This window comes from Schistocerca americana, chromosome 3 (genome assembly GCF_021461395.2).
Source record: "Schistocerca americana isolate TAMUIC-IGC-003095 chromosome 3, iqSchAmer2.1, whole genome shotgun sequence".
Lineage (NCBI taxonomy): Eukaryota > Metazoa > Arthropoda > Insecta > Orthoptera > Acrididae > Schistocerca > Schistocerca americana.
In genome coordinates this window covers 707,694,250-707,710,869 of record NC_060121.1, presented here as the reverse complement: position 1 = coordinate 707,710,869, position 16,620 = coordinate 707,694,250, and the positions used below count along the sequence as shown (strand labels likewise).

At 45.9% G+C, this 16,620-nt stretch overlaps 7 non-coding genes across 7 annotated transcripts; all 7 read right to left on the bottom strand.

Moving 5' to 3' along the window:
• Nucleotides 1–4,909: 4,909 nt before the first annotated feature.
• On the bottom strand, nucleotides 4,910–5,116 carry LOC124608466. Its single transcript, XR_006979102.1, has one exon. It is a non-coding gene; the product is annotated as a small nucleolar RNA U3 (small nucleolar RNA).
• Nucleotides 5,117–7,536: 2,420 nt separating this feature from the next.
• LOC124608648 lies at nucleotides 7,537–7,655 on the bottom strand. Its single transcript, XR_006979260.1, has one exon. It is a non-coding gene; the product is annotated as a U5 spliceosomal RNA (small nuclear RNA).
• A 954-nt stretch (nucleotides 7,656–8,609) lies between these two features.
• LOC124608464 lies at nucleotides 8,610–8,816 on the bottom strand. The gene has a single exon (XR_006979101.1). It is a non-coding gene; the product is annotated as a small nucleolar RNA U3 (small nucleolar RNA).
• A 2,420-nt stretch (nucleotides 8,817–11,236) lies between these two features.
• Nucleotides 11,237–11,355, bottom strand: LOC124608694. The gene has a single exon (XR_006979299.1). It is a non-coding gene; the product is annotated as a U5 spliceosomal RNA (small nuclear RNA).
• Nucleotides 11,356–12,308: 953 nt separating this feature from the next.
• Nucleotides 12,309–12,515, bottom strand: LOC124608542. The gene has a single exon (XR_006979169.1). It is a non-coding gene; the product is annotated as a small nucleolar RNA U3 (small nucleolar RNA).
• Nucleotides 12,516–14,965: 2,450 nt separating this feature from the next.
• Nucleotides 14,966–15,084, bottom strand: LOC124608693. Its single transcript, XR_006979298.1, has one exon. It is a non-coding gene; the product is annotated as a U5 spliceosomal RNA (small nuclear RNA).
• Nucleotides 15,085–16,037: 953 nt separating this feature from the next.
• On the bottom strand, nucleotides 16,038–16,244 carry LOC124608463. Its single transcript, XR_006979100.1, has one exon. It is a non-coding gene; the product is annotated as a small nucleolar RNA U3 (small nucleolar RNA).
• Nucleotides 16,245–16,620: the final 376 nt, after the last annotated feature.

Below are 16,620 nucleotides of genomic sequence, written 5' to 3'. Positions count from 1 at the left end.
AGAGACATACAACCCGTATTGAAGGTCAAGAGAGTCGTCAAAAAAGGAACGATAAGACGGATGGTCGGGCATTGACAGTAGCCGACAGGCATACCGACAAAGCAGTATATCGCGCCGGTAGGTGAGTGGCAATTCGCCAGCGTCAGCATGAAGACTCTCTACGGGACTGGTATAAAATGCTCCGATCGCAAGTCGTAAACCCCGATGTTGTATGGAGTTGAGGCGGCGTAAGATGGATGGCCGTGCAGAGGAGTATACGAAGCTCCCATAATCCAGCTTGGAGCGGACGATCGACCGATATAGACGAAGTAGGACGGTTCGATCCGCTCCCCACGACATACCACTGAGAACACGGAGGACATTTAAAGAACGGGTACAACGGGCGGCCAAATATGACACATGTGGAGACCAGCTAAGTTTCCTGTCAAAGGTAAGGCCTAAAAATTTGATTGTCTCCACGAGTGGGAGAGCGACGGGACCGAGTCGTAAGGACGGTGGGAGAAACTCTTTGTAGCGCCAGAAGTTAATACAGACCGTCTTCTCGGCAGAAAAACGGAAGCCATTGGCGACACTCCAGGAGTAAAGACGGTCAAGAGAACGCTGAAGACAGCGCTCCAGGACACGTGCACACTGCGCGCTGCAATAGATGGTAAAATCGTCCACGAAAAGGGAGCCTGATACATCAGCTGGGAGGCAATCCATTATTGGATTGATCGCGATGGCGAAGAGAGCGACGCTCAAAACTGAGCCCTGTGGCACCCCATTCTCCTGGCGAAAGGTGTCGGACAGGACAGAACCCACACGTACCCGAAACTGTCGATCCATTAAAAAGGAATGAATAAAAAGAGGGAGGCGACCGCGAAAGCCCCATGTATGCATGGTGCGGAGAATGCCCGCCCTCCAACAGGTGTCGTAAGCCTTCTCCAAATCAAAGAACACAGCCGCGGTCGGGCGCTTCCGCAAGAAGTTATTCATAATGAAGGTCGACAAGGTAACCAGATGGTCAACAGCAGAGCGGCGCCTTCGAAATCCACATTGTACATTGGTAAGTAGGCGTCGAGACTCGAGCAGCCAAACCAATCGAGAGTTAACCATTCGCTCCATCACTTTACAGACACAGCTGGTAAGCGAGATAGGTCGATAACTGGAAGGCAAGTGCTTGTCCTTCCCCGGCTTAGGAATCGGGACAACAATAGACTCGCGCCAGCATGCGGGAACATGTCCCTCAATCCAGATGCGATTGTATGTACGAAGAAGAAAACCTTTACCCGCAGGAGAAAGGTTCTTCAGCATCTGAATATGAATAGAATCAGGCCCTGGAGCGGAGAACCGTGATCGGCCAAGTGCGGTTTCGAGTTCCCGCATGGTGAATGGGGCATTATAACTTTCACAATTCGAGGAGCGGAAGTCAGGTGGCCTAGCCTCCTCTGCCTGTTTGCGGGGGAGGAAGGCAGGGTGGTAATGAGCGGAGCTCGAAACCTCGGCGAAAAAGCGGCCGAAGGCATTGGAGACAGCCTCAGGGGCCACAAGGACTTCATTCGCGACCTTCAAGCCAGAAACTGGGGAGTGGACCTTAGTGCCAGATAGCCGGCGCAGGCTACCCCAGACAACAGAAGAAGGAGTAGAACTGTTGAAGGTGCTTGTGAAAGCAGCCCAGCTGACTTTCTTGCTTTCTTTAATAATACGACGACACTGAGCACGTAATCGTTTATAATTAATACAATTCGCCACTGTAGGGTGGCGCTTAAAGGTGCGTAAAGCACGTCGACGAGCACGTAAAGCGTCTCTACATGCTGCGGTCCACCAGGGGACCGGTACGCGACGTGGAGAAGAAGTAGGGTGAGGGATGGAATATTCAGCAGCAGCGAGAATGACTTCCGTGAGGTGTGCGACCTGACGATCGCAGCTTGTGAAGGTTTGATCCTGAAAGGTAGCCCTGGAGAAGAAGAGCTCCCAGTCTGCCTTGGAGATGGTCCAACGAGAGGAGCACGGAGAGGGAGTATGCTGCAGGAGATGGATAACACACGGGAAGTGGTCGCTCGAATATGTATCAGAAAGTGCATACCACTCAAACCGGCGTGCAAGTTGGGGAGTACATATAGAGAGGTCTAAATGGGAATAGGTGTGAGATGTGTCCGAAAGAAAAGTAGGGGCGCCAGTATTGAGGCAGACAAGATCGAGCTGGTTGAAAAGGTCTGCTAACAAGGAGCCCCTCGGGCAGGATGCTGGAGAGCCCCAAAGGGGATGGTGGGCATTGAAGTCTCCAGTTAACAAAAATGGTGCAGGTAGCTGAGCAATAAGTTGCATCACGTCTGCCCTGGTAACGGCAGATGACGATGGAGTGTAAACGGTACAAAAGGAAAACGTAAAAGTGGGGAGAGTAATGCGGATGGCAACTGCCTGCAGGCCGGTGTGCAACGTGATGGGATCGTAGTAAATATCATCCCGGACCAGCAACATAACCCCTCCATGAGCTGGGATACCTACCACAGGGGGTAGGTCAAAACGCACAGAGGTGTAGTGTGCCAAGGCAATTTGATCGCATGGGCGTAGCTTCGTTTCCTGGAGGGCTACGACAAGCGGACGGTGCAAGCGGAGCAGCAACTTCAAGTCCTCTCGGTTGGAGCGAATGCTGCGAATATTCCAGTGAATAAGTGCCATCGTAAGAAAAGAAAGATGAGAGAAGTGGTCACCTCGAAGGCCGCTTAGGGCCTGGCTTCGAGCGAGCACTGCCGCCGCTATCAGTAGGCGGACAGTCATCGTCCATTGGGTCTATAGGGTCATCGGCCATCTCGGGAGGATGGCCGGGAGGGGGAACTTCCTCCGCCAGTGAACGGCCAGATGTACGGCGACCAGCGGTGCGGCCAGGCGAAACGGATGACGGCCTGGGGCGGCAGCCGCTGGGTGGCGCAAGAGAAGAAATGCGCCGTGGCGGGGAAGGAGAACTGTGCTTCCTATGCGCCTTTTTGGAAGGACGTGTAGTGGAAGTACCGGTAGAAGGCTGTGAGGTCGAGGTACGGAGGAAGTCTGCACGGGATGGTTCCTTCTTGAAGGCCCGTGCATCTGACTTCGGTGTCTTCGTTTTAGCAGAAGCTGAAGAAGGTGCTCGTGTCTGTGGGGTGATGGGAGGAAGAGGAGACGTCGACCGCGCGATCTTAGCACTGGCCGAACGGACGACCGTGGTGCTGAAGGTCAGATCGCATGTCTGGGTTGCTACCTCCCGGGTAGTCCGAGGAGAGGCGAGGACAGTACTGTATTTCCCCGCTGGGAGCAGCGTGGGCTTCCTACTAGCCAATAGCTTGCGAGCAGCCGAGGTGGACACTTTCTCTTTGACCCGAATTTCCTGGATACAGCGTTCTTCCTTATAGACAGGACAGTCGCGGGAGGATGCTGCATGGTCACCCTGACAGTTCACACAACGAGGAGACGGAGGTGGACAGTCACCCTCATGGGCATCCCTGCCACAGGTGACACATTTAGCCGCATTGGAACAAGACTGTCGAGTGTGATTGAAACGCTGACACTGGTAGCAGCGCGTAGGTGTCGGGATATAGGGGCGAACAGAAATAACCTCGTAGCCCGCCTTGATGCGCGATGGCAGCTTAACACTATCGAAGGTCAAGAAAATTGTCCGGGTCGGTACAAGGTCATTGTTGACCTTTTTCATGACCCTATGGACAGCCGTCACGCCCTGCTCAGCGAGGAATGATTGAAGCTCCTCGTCAGTCAATCCGTCGAGGGAGCCAGTATAGACCACACCACGAGACGAATTCAAAGTTCGGTGGGCCTCCACCCGGACAGGGAACGTGTACAGGAGGGTGGCCCGAAGCAGTTTTTGTGCCTGAAAGGCATTCTCAGTTTCCAGTAATAAGGTGCCGTTACGCAACCTGGTACAGGATTTGACAGATCCGGCTATGGCATCTACGCCCTTCTGAATAACGAAAGGGTTGACAGAGGAAAAATCCTTTCCGTCCTCAGTTCGAGAAACTACGAGGAACTGTGGGGCAGGCGGTAGTACTTTTGTCACTGATGGCTGGTCACGTTTCCGTTTTTGGGTCGAAGTCGAAAGAGATGGAGTAGAATCCATTGCGGAGGAATCCCCCATGATTGCCAGCGTCTCCGATGGCGCGCTCCTTCCTTGTGGGGACCCTCTCAGAGGGCACTCCCGCCTTAGGTGAATGTTTACACCTCAGGTCACACCTCCCGAGAAACAGACGGAGGGACCAATCGGCATGGTCAGAAGGTATCAGCTCAGGCAATCACCCCTCCCCGGGCCTGGCCTTTACCAGGGGGTACGCGCGTGCCTTACATGTCTACCCAGGGCGGGGACTTACGCGTTACCCCGTCACCGGCTACGCGTGCGAACGCGTGGGTCGGCCTTCAGGCACGCACAGGGAGGAAGGAAGAAGAGGAAAAAGAAGAGAGAGAGGGAGAAAGAGGACAGACTGTCTCAAACGCCGAGGCGGAGACCAGAGAAGGCAAGGAGAAGAAGGCAATGAGAAAGCAAGGGGAAGAAGGCAATAAGAAGGCAAGGAGAAGAAGGCAATGAGAAGGCAAGGAGAAAAAGGCAATGAGAAGGCAAGGAGAAAAAGGCAATGAGAAGGCAAGGAGAAAAAGGCAATGAGAAGGCAAGGAGAAGGCAAGGGAAAGAGTAAGGAAGACAGTGAGGTGGAGAAGAGCAAAGAAAGGAACCAACAAAAGGAAGGAAGAAACGAGAAGTGAAAAAACCAAAAGGACCACGATGATAGGTCGTGGAACCGTCCGTCTCCGGACGCAGGCGCGAACTACCCCCGTGAGGGGGATGGACTCCTTTTAGTCGCCTCTTACGACAGGCAGGAATACCGCGGGCCTATTCTAATCCCCGGACCCGCAGGGGGAGACTTACGCTTCTGATCTATATAATAAAACCACCACTCGGAAAGCGCTATTCCCTTCCCACATCCCTCAGAATGTGGTGAACGATCATCGATTACAACCAAGATGCGATGAATCTCGATCGCAAGCCTCACGCTCAGGGAGAGTGCTACCACTCATCATCGTGGTTACGTCTACTCCAGCTTTGAACTAGAGAGAGTTGAAGACATACTACAGAAATGATCCTGTGAAGTATGATCTTGCTTGCAAGCTATCACCGCTCGCTACTTATGCCACGAGACCGTCAACACGCCCTACGAGAATACGACACACTCTTCACATTTCGCGATTTACAAGCTCCGACATTCTGCAAAGAACCTACTTCTACTCTTACTTGGCCGCCATGATCTCGCTCAGCTATTTTGTGCGCTACCAGTGCTTCTTGCGTTCCGAAATGAGAGACCATTGCCTCAGGCGAGACTGTATGTAAACACCGCTTGCACCTCCGGCCGCTAGATGGCGGCCTGGGGCACATACAGTAGCATTCTACGGCGCAAGCAGACACGCCAAATAGCCACTGAAAGAGAAACACACAAGAGGGCATTCATAGGACTCTTGTGCTTTCTTTAAAACCGCCTCTCTCTTCGAAATTTTTCGCACAGCACTAGCTCATTCACCTCACTCTAACAGTGCGAACTCTTGTCGATATTTGGCCTCTTTCATGCATACTTCCTCTTTCGTTTCACTTTGCGTCTTACTTGATACCCGCCCTTGGAGCTGCTGACATACAATACTCGCAACAAATGTGTTTCTCTCTGTATCTCTTTTCGCCTATCACGAGTATTGCTTTTCCTCACATGGCAATTATGAAAACACCCACAGCTGAACAAACACTTCAATTCAGCGCCACGTCCATACTATCAATCATACACCAGTAATTTCACAGCTACTTGCTCCACTAATACATTTCTTTTGTCTACTGTTAAACAGATGAAGAATCAAAGTATACAACAAGTCTCTATGAACATCACTGTCAGGACATTTTACAGACCTACGCATACCATGCCAATCTGTATGCTTCAACTATGATGGCCCATGTGCTATGAATACAGAAATTTCTCATAAAATAACAAATAATTTTACAACTATACAACTACTCCGACAAGCTCCTTACTAAAATGCTACATGTTTAGCAATCCCCCCATCATCTCAGAATAATCCCAAGCAGTGCTTTCATCCCATGAGCACTTCTTTGCAAGCAAAACCACAAACTACTTTTTATACTAGCTTCCTTGTCACAGTGAACAGGAAACTAATGCTAGTGCCTCAGTTTACTAAAAAGCTTTTTCCGCTTGCAACATATAAACTACCAACTTGAACCTCACACACACACACACACACACACACACATACAGAAAACTTAATTCCACAGAAATTTAGGAGTAACAGTGGTTACCTCACATTTTCATACATACTCAAATAGCTACTTCTGTGCACTTCACACAATGTTCTCATCGTGTTCCACCAGAGAACACAGTTATCACTATGCATGGATTCTGGTAAAAGAGCATTAAAAAAACAAACAGCCTGATCAAAGTGATTATCTGCACATCCTCTGCCAATATCATGTCACTCTATACCCGAGGGAAACTAGAATGCAGGGAAAGGAGCTTTGTTGTGAGCACTGTGTTGGTATTTCATCATTTACTGACCAAAGTCTTCTCAAGCCAAGTATGCACCAGCTCTGTGTATGGCTGGGTCAATCAAGAGCCCCTATCAATTTTACTTAAAAGACAAGCAGCATCAACAACTCACAGGAGGCACTGAACATTTTTACCATTATCTGCACCACCTTCCACTGATTTACTGAAGAAGAAACTGCAAAGTCTGCCCAATTTTGTACACAAGTAATCTTGAAAACATTGGAGTCAACAGCAGATACATAGTTTCCAAGACTGTAGCTAGGAACAACCCTTCAATTTCAAGATTTATCTCTCACTGAGACACACCATACCCAAACTACACCTAGCAGGAAATTACTACTTACTTCATTTCTAGCTATTTATGTCATATTCAACAACTGTCTCTTTCTCACCTAAATCTTCTACACAACTGAGTACACTGTTATGAACAAACACATTATGGCAACAAGCCAGTGTCACTAATATCCACTCTATTGAAAACCATTTAAATACTCATCCTGCCCAACTAACCACCATCTTCGGCCCAAAGCTCACTCACATCATACCTACAAATCACAAACTTCTGTGGTAAAAATAATTTTGGGTTTCAAAACATAATCTACTAATCACATACCAGTATTTCTTACAAAGCCTATCATTCATCATTCACTTCAAAATATCAGTTTATATGCTGTTGTGCAACTGCAGTGCAAGTAAACACTCTCAAATCATCTAGAACTGAGGTACGGAAAGGGTTCACCAAGTGTTTCCAGGTAGTCCTGTAGCTCCCTCTCTGTCTTTACACAATCGTCTAACACACTGTACGCCATTTCAGGGCAAATGTACTTGTTTCATTATACTACGACACGGCCTATTACAATTTCAAATTTTAAAAAAACAAATATCTGCCTGATCCAACGTCATCCGCTACTCCACGCCCTTCATTCACACAACACAATCTACCTCTTGCTACTTACATTACGTTTTCACTTGTGATTATGGCTCAGCAATAGCCGAGCACTACGAAAAATACCTTATAGACTCATTTAATGTTCCCCTCCACGGAAATCTTTAGTAAAAGGCGAAAGATTTATTCGTTTTGAAGGGAAACCAGAGTGCCGATCAACGCCCTCACTTCAATACTTATGGCTGCTTCTCTATTACTTCTCCGCGAGAACGCGGAAAATTCTTTCCGTCTTGTCTACTTCTCTACCGTCAACAGACTTCCAGTGTCATGCAAGCACACACCCCAAACTAACTGTCAACGCTGAAACACGTGTCTGCCAAATGTCGTCGCTATTACTCTTTAGTTAACTATTTTCATCATTTCTGTCACCATTCAAGCTGCTTCATTACCTCACCTGCCGACAGATGGCAGCACGCCTAATTCCTGTCGGCGACTCACCGTCCGACATACAACGTCCGACACACAACTGCCCGCACTGCTCTGCATCTAACACTAATCTCTCTCCTCCCTACCACATTCGTTCACTGAAAAAAACTGACAACTAGACAGTTCTTTGTACGCAAAACTAGGCCACATCAGACGCAACGTGTATGTAGATGTATGGTGCAAGGGAAATATCCCCCTACTCCCACACATCTAATTAATACTAGTTGACAACAGAAATAAAATTTCTGTCGATAGTATTCGAACCAGTCTTATTCATTTGCCAATTTCATGCATTCCTTCTTGCAGATAACAGTGCCTTGCAAATCGCTCAATTCATGTTTGCTAGCCAAACGTGCTCCTCCTAAATGTTTCGTACATCATGCATTAGTGGTGATTATCAACACTGTGTTGTGTGTCAGCATTTTATCGTCATCAATTGCACTCTTCTTGTGTTGCTCACTCAGTCTTGTAACTCAAAAGTACGTCGTTGTCATCCAAGCCTAGCACTTGGAGCAGGCCAAATCAAATGCCTCGTCCCCGTGACACTCGAGAAACTTCCACAAGGCTTTCATGACATGTCGCAATCAAAGTCCTTCCACAACCTGCAGCGACATTTCTGCAACGACGCGGGTCCCGATACCAAAGGTATGACTTACGCTTCTGATCTATATAATAAAACCACCACTCGGAAAGCGCTATTCCCTTCCCACATCCCTCAGAATGTGGTGAACGATCATCGATTACAACCAAGATGCGATGAATCTCGATCGCAAGCCTCACGCTCAGGGAGAGTGCTACCACTCATCATCGTGGTTACGTCTACTCCAGCTTTGAACTAGAGAGAGTTGAAGACATACTACAGAAATGATCCTGTGAAGTATGATCTTGCTTGCAAGCTATCACCGCTCGCTACTTATGCCACGAGACCGTCAACACGCCCTATGAGAATACGACACACTCTTCACATTTCGCGATTTACAAGCTCCGACATTCTGCAAAGAACCTACTTCTACTCTTACTTGGCCGCCATGATCTCGCTCAGCTATTTTGTGCGCTACCAGTGCTTCTTGCGTTCCGAAATGAGAGACCATTGCCTCAGGCGAGACTGTATGTAAACACCGCTTGCACCTCCGGCCGCTAGATGGCGGCCTGGGGCACATACAGTAGCATTCTACGGCGCAAGCAGACACGCCAAATAGCCACTGAAAGAGAAACACACAAGAGGGCATTCATAGGACTCTTGTGCTTTCTTTAAAACCGCCTCTCTCTTCGAAATTTTTCGCACAGCACTAGCTCATTCACCTCACTCTAACAGTGCGAACTCTTGTCGATATTTGGCCTCTTTCATGCATACTTCCTCTTTCGTTTCACTTTGCGTCTTACTTGATACCCGCCCTTGGAGCTGCTGACATACAATACTCGCAACAAATGTGTTTCTCTCTGTATCTCTTTTCGCCTATCACGAGTATTGCTTTTCCTCACATGGCAATTATGAAAACACCCACAGCTGAACAAACACTTCAATTCAGCGCCACGTCCATACTATCAATCATACACCAGTAATTTCACAGCTACTTGCTCCACTAATACATTTCTTTTGTCTACTGTTAAACAGATGAAGAATCAAAGTATACAACAAGTCTCTATGAACATCACTGTCAGGACATTTTACAGACCTACGCATACCATGCCAATCTGTATGCTTCAACTATGATGGCCCATGTGCTATGAATACAGAAATTTCTCATAAAATAACAAATAATTTTACAACTATACAACTACTCCGACAAGCTCCTTACTAAAATGCTACATGTTTAGCAATCCCCCCATCATCTCAGAATAATCCCAAGCAGTGCTTTCATCCCATGAGCACTTCTTTGCAAGCAAAACCACAAACTACTTTTTATACTAGCTTCCTTGTCACAGTGAACAGGAAACTAATGCTAGTGCCTCAGTTTACTAAAAAGCTTTTTCCGCTTGCAACATATAAACTACCAACTTGAACCTCACACACACACACACACACACACACACATACAGAAAACTTAATTCCACAGAAATTTAGGAGTAACAGTGGTTACCTCACATTTTCATACATACTCAAATAGCTACTTCTGTGCACTTCACACAATGTTCTCATCGTGTTCCACCAGAGAACACAGTTATCACTATGCATGGATTCTGGTAAAAGAGCATTAAAAAAACAAACAGCCTGATCAAAGTGATTATCTGCACATCCTCTGCCAATATCATGTCACTCTATACCCGAGGGAAACTAGAATGCAGGGAAAGGAGCTTTGTTGTGAGCACTGTGTTGGTATTTCATCATTTACTGACCAAAGTCTTCTCAAGCCAAGTATGCACCAGCTCTGTGTATGGCTGGGTCAATCAAGAGCCCCTATCAATTTTACTTAAAAGACAAGCAGCATCAACAACTCACAGGAGGCACTGAACATTTTTACCATTATCTGCACCACCTTCCACTGATTTACTGAAGAATAAACTGCAAAGTCTGCCCAATTTTGTACACAAGTAATCTTGAAAACATTGGAGTCAACAGCAGATACATAGTTTCCAAGACTGTAGCTAGGAACAACCCTTCAATTTCAAGATTTATCTCTCACTGAGACACACCATACCCAAACTACACCTAGCAGGAAATTACTACTTACTTCATTTCTAGCTATTTATGTCATATTCAACAACTGTCTCTTTCTCACCTAAATCTTCTACACAACTGAGTACACTGTTATGAACAAACACATTATGGCAACAAGCCAGTGTCACTAATATCCACTCTATTGAAAACCATTTAAATACTCATCCTGCCCAACTAACCACCATCTTCGGCCCAAAGCTCACTCACATCATACCTACAAATCACAAACTTCTGTGGTAAAAATAATTTTGGGTTTCAAAACATAATCTACTAATCACATACCAGTATTTCTTACAAAGCCTATCATTCATCATTCACTTCAAAATATCAGTTTATATGCTGTTGTGCAACTGCAGTGCAAGTAAACACTCTCAAATCATCTAGAACTGAGGTACGGAAAGGGTTCACCAAGTGTTTCCAGGTAGTCCTGTAGCTCCCTCTCTGTCTTTACACAATCGTCTAACACACTGTACGCCATTTCAGGGCAAATGTACTTGTTTCATTATACTACGACACGGCCTATTACAATTTCAAATTTTAAAAAAACAAATATCTGCCTGATCCAACGTCATCCGCTACTCCACGCCCTTCATTCACACAACACAATCTACCTCTTGCTACTTACATTACGTTTTCACTTGTGATTATGGCTCAGCAATAGCCGGGCACTACGAAAAATACCTTATAGACCCATTTAATGTTCCCCTCCACGGAAATCTTTAGTAAAAGGCGAAAGATTTATTCGTTTTGAAGGGAAACCAGAGTGCCGATCAACGCCCTCACTTCAATACTTATGGCTGCTTCTCTATTACTTCTCCGCGAGAACGCGGAAAATTCTTTCCGTCTTGTCTACTTCTCTACCGTCAACAGACTTCCAGTGTCATGCAAGCACACACCCCAAACTAACTGTCAACGCTGAAACACGTGTCTGCCAAATGTCGTCGCTATTACTCTTTAGTTAACTATTTTCATCATTTCTGTCACCATTCAAGCTGCTTCATTACCTCACCTGCCGACAGATGGCAGCACGCCTAATTCCTGTCGGCGACTCACCGTCCGACATACAACGTCCGACACACAACTGCCCGCACTGCTCTGCATCTAACACTAATCTCTCTCCTCCCTACCACATTCGTTCACTGAAAAAACTGACAACTAGACAGTTCTTTGTACGCAAAACTAGGCCACATCAGACGCAACGTGTATGTAGATGTATGGTGCAAGGGAAATATCCCCCTACTCCCACACATCTAATTAATACTAGTTGACAACAGAAGTAAAATTTCTGTCGATAGTATTTGAACCAGTCTTATTCATTTGCCAATTTCATGCATTCCTTCTTGCAGATAACAGTGCCTTGCAAATCGCTCAATTCATGTTTGCTAGCCAAACGTGCTCCTCCTAAATGTTTCGTACATCATGCATTAGTGGTGATTATCAACACTGTGTTGTGTGTCAGCTTTTTATCGTCATCAATTGCACTCTTCTTGTGTTGCTCACTCAGTCTTGTAACTCAAAAGTACGTCGTTGTCATCCAAGCCTAGCACTTGGAGCAGGCCAAATCAAATGGCTCGTCCCCGTGACACTCGAGAAACTTCCACAAGGCTTTCATGACATGTCGCAATCAAAGTCCTTCCACAAGCTGCAGCGACATTTCTGCAACGACGCGGGTCCCGATACCAAAGGTATGACTTACGCTTCTGATCTATATAATAAAACCACCACTCGGAAAGCGCTATTCCCTTCCCACATCCCTCAGAATGTGGTGAACGATCATCGATTACAACCAAGATGCGATGAATCTCGATCGCAAGCCTCACGCTCATGGAGAGTGCTACCACTCATCATCGTGGTTACGTCTACTCCAGATTTGAACTAGAGAGAGTTGAAGACATACTACAGAAATGATCCTGTGAAGTATGATCTTGCTTGCAAGCTATCACCGCTCGCTACTTATGCCACGAGACCGTCAACACGCCCTACGAGAATACGACACACTCTTCACATTTCGCGATTTACAAGCTCCGACATTCTGCAAAGAACCTACTTCTACTCTTACTTGGCCGCCATGATCTCGCTCAGCTATTTTGTGCGCTACCAGTGCTTCTTGCGTTCCGAAATGAGAGACCATTGCCTCAGGCGAGACTGTATGTAAACACCGCTTGCACCTCCGGCCGCTAGATGGCGGCCTGGGGCACATACAGTAGCATTCTACGGCGCAAGCAGACACGCCAAATAGCCACTGAAAGAGAAACACACAAGAGGGCATTCATAGGACTCTTGTGCTTTCTTTAAAACCGCCTCTCTCTTCGAAATTTTTCGCACAGCACTAGCTCATTCACCTCACTCTAACAGTGCGAACTCTTGTCGATATTTGGCCTCTTTCATGCATACTTCCTCTTTCGTTTCACTTTGCGTCTTACTTGATACCCGCCCTTGGAGCTGCTGACATACAATACTCGCAACAAATGTGTTTCTCTCTGTATCTCTTTTCGCCTATCACGAGTATTGCTTTTCCTCACATGGCAATTATGAAAACACCCACAGCTGAACAAACACTTCAATTCAGCGCCACGTCCATACTATCAATCATACACCAGTAATTTCACAGCTACTTGCTCCACTAATACATTTCTTATGTCTACTGTTAAACAGATGAAGAATCAAAGTATACAACAAGTCTCTATGAACATCACTGTCAGGACATTTTACAGACCTACGCATACCATGCCAATCTGTATGCTTCAACTATGATGGCCCATGTGCTATGAATACAGAAATTTCTCATAAAATAACAAATAATTTTACAACTATACAACTACTCCGACAAGCTCCTTACTAAAATGCTACATGTTTAGCAATCCCCCCATCATCTCAGAATAATCCCAAGCAGTGCTTTCATCCCATGAGCACTTCTTTGCAAGCAAAACCACAAACTACTTTTTATACTAGCTTCCTTGTCACAGTGAACAGGAAACTAATGCTAGTGCCTCAGTTTACTAAAAAGCTTTTTCCGCTTGCAACATATAAACTACCAACTTGAACCTCACACACGCACACACACACACACACACACACACACACACACACACACACACACACACATACAGAAAACTTAATTCCACAGAAATTTAGGAGTAACAGTGGTTACCTCACATTTTCATACATACTCAAATAGCTACTTCTGTGCACTTCACACAATGTTCTCATCGTGTTCCACCAGAGAACACAGTTATCACTATGCATGGATTCTGGTAAAAGAGCATTAAAAAAACAAACAGCCTGATCAAAGTGATTATCTGCACATCCTCTGCCAATATCATGTCACTCTATACCCGAGGGAAACTAGAATGCAGGGAAAGGAGCTTTGTTGTGAGCACTGTGTTGGTATTTCATCATTTACTGACCAAAGTCTTCTCAAGCCAAGTATGCACCAGCTCTGTGTATGGCTGGGTCAATCAAGAGCCCCTATCAATTTTACTTAAAAGACAAGCAGCATCAACAACTCACAGGAGGCACTGAACATTTTTACCATTATCTGCACCACCTTCCACTGATTTACTGAAGAATAAACTGCAAAGTCTGCCCAATTTTGTACACAAGTAATCTTGAAAACATTGGAGTCAACAGCAGATACATAGTTTCCAAGACTGTAGCTAGGAACAACCCTTCAATTTCAAGATTTATCTCTCACTGAGACACACCATACCCAAACTACACCTAGCAGGAAATTACTACTTACTTCATTTCTAGCTATTTATGTCATATTCAACAACTGTCTCTTTCTCACCTAAATCTTCTACACAACTGAGTACACTGTTATGAACAAACACATTATGGCAACAAGCCAGTGTCACTAATATCCACTCTATTGAAAACCATTTAAATACTCATCCTGCCCAACTAACCACCATCTTCGGCCCAAAGCTCACTCACATCATACCTACAAATCACAAACTTCTGTGGTAAAAATAATTTTGGGTTTCAAAACATAATCTACTAATCACATACCAGTATTTCTTACAAAGCCTATCATTCATCATTCACTTCAAAATATCAGTTTATATGCTGTTGTGCAACTGCAGTGCAAGTAAACACTCTCAAATCATCTAGAACTGAGGTACGGAAAGGGTTCACCAAGTGTTTCCAGGTAGTCCTGTAGCTCCCTCTCTGTCTTTACACAATCGTCTAACACACTGTACGCCATTTCAGGGCAAATGTACTTGTTTCATTATACTACGACACGGCCTATTACAATTTCAAATTTTAAAAAAACAAATATCTGCCTGATCCAACGTCATCCGCTACTCCACGCCCTTCATTCACACAACACAATCTACCTCTTGCTACTTACATTACGTTTTCACTTGTGATTATGGCTCAGCAATAGCCGGGCACTACGAAAAATACCTTATAGACCCATTTAATGTTCCCCTCCACGGAAATCTTTAGTAAAAGGCGAAAGATTTATTCGTTTTGAAGGGAAACCAGAGTGCCGATCAACGCCCTCACTTCAATACTTATGGCTGCTTCTCTATTACTTCTCCGCGAGAACGCGGAAAATTCTTTCCGTCTTGTCTACTTCTCTACCGTCAACAGACTTCCAGTGTCATGCAAGCACACACCCCAAACTAACTGTCAACGCTGAAACACGTGTCTGCCAAATGTCGTCGCTATTACTCTTTAGTTAACTATTTTCATCATTTCTGTCACCATTCAAGCTGCTTCATTACCTCACCTGCCGACAGATGGCAGCACGCCTAATTCCTGTCGGCGACTCACCGTCCGACATACAACGTCCGACACACAACTGCCCGCACTGCTCTGCATCTAACACTAATCTCTCTCCTCCCTACCACATTCGTTCACTGAAAAAACTGACAACTAGACAGTTCTTTGTACGCAAAACTAGGCCACATCAGACGCAACGTGTATGTAGATGTATGGTGCAAGGGAAATATCCCCCTACTCCCACACATCTAATTAATACTAGTTGACAACAGAAATAAAATTTCTGTCGATAGTATTTGAACCAGTCTTATTCATTTGCCAATTTCATGCATTCCTTCTTGCAGGTAACAGTGCCTTGCAAATCGCTCAATTCATGTTTGCTAGCCAAACGTGCTCCTCCTAAATGTTTCGTACATCATGCATTAGTGGTGATTATCAACACTGTGTTGTGTGTCAGCTTTTTATGGTCATCAATTGCACTCTTCTTGTGTTGCTCACTCAGTCTTGTAACTCAAAAGTACGTCGTTGTCATCCAAGCCTAGCACTTGGAGCAGGCCAAATCAAATGCCTCGTCCCCGTGACACTCGAGAAACTTCCACAAGGCTTTCATGACATGTCGCAATCAATGTCCTTCCACAACCTGCAGCGACATTTCTGCAACGACGCGGGTCCCGATACCAAAGGTATGACTTACGCTTCTGATCTATATAATAAAACCACCACTCGGAAAGCGCTATTCCCTTCCCACATCCCTCAGAATGTGGTGAACGATCATCGATTACAACCAAGATGCGATGAATCTCGATCGCAAGCCTCACGCTCAGGGAGAGTGCTACCACTCATCATCGTGGTTACGTCTACTCCAGCTTTGAACTAGAGAGAGTTGAAGACATACTACAGAAATGATCCTGTGAAGTATGATCTTGCTTGCAAGCTATCACCGCTCGCTACTTATGCCACGAGACCGTCAACACGCCCTACGAGAATACGACACACTCTTCACATTTCGCGATTTACAAGCTCCGACATTCTGCAAAGAACCTACTTCTACTCTTACTTGGCCGCCATGATCTCGCTCAGCTATTTTGTGCGCTACCAGTGCTTCTTGCGTTCCGAAATGAGAGACCATTGCCTCAGGCGAGACTATATGTAAACACCGCTTGCACCTCCGGCCGCTAGATGGCGGCCTGGGGCACATACAGTAGCATTCTACGGCGCAAGCAGACACGCCAAATAGCCACTGAAAGAGAAACACACAAGAGGGCATTCATAGGACTCTTGTGCTTTCTTTAAAACCGCCT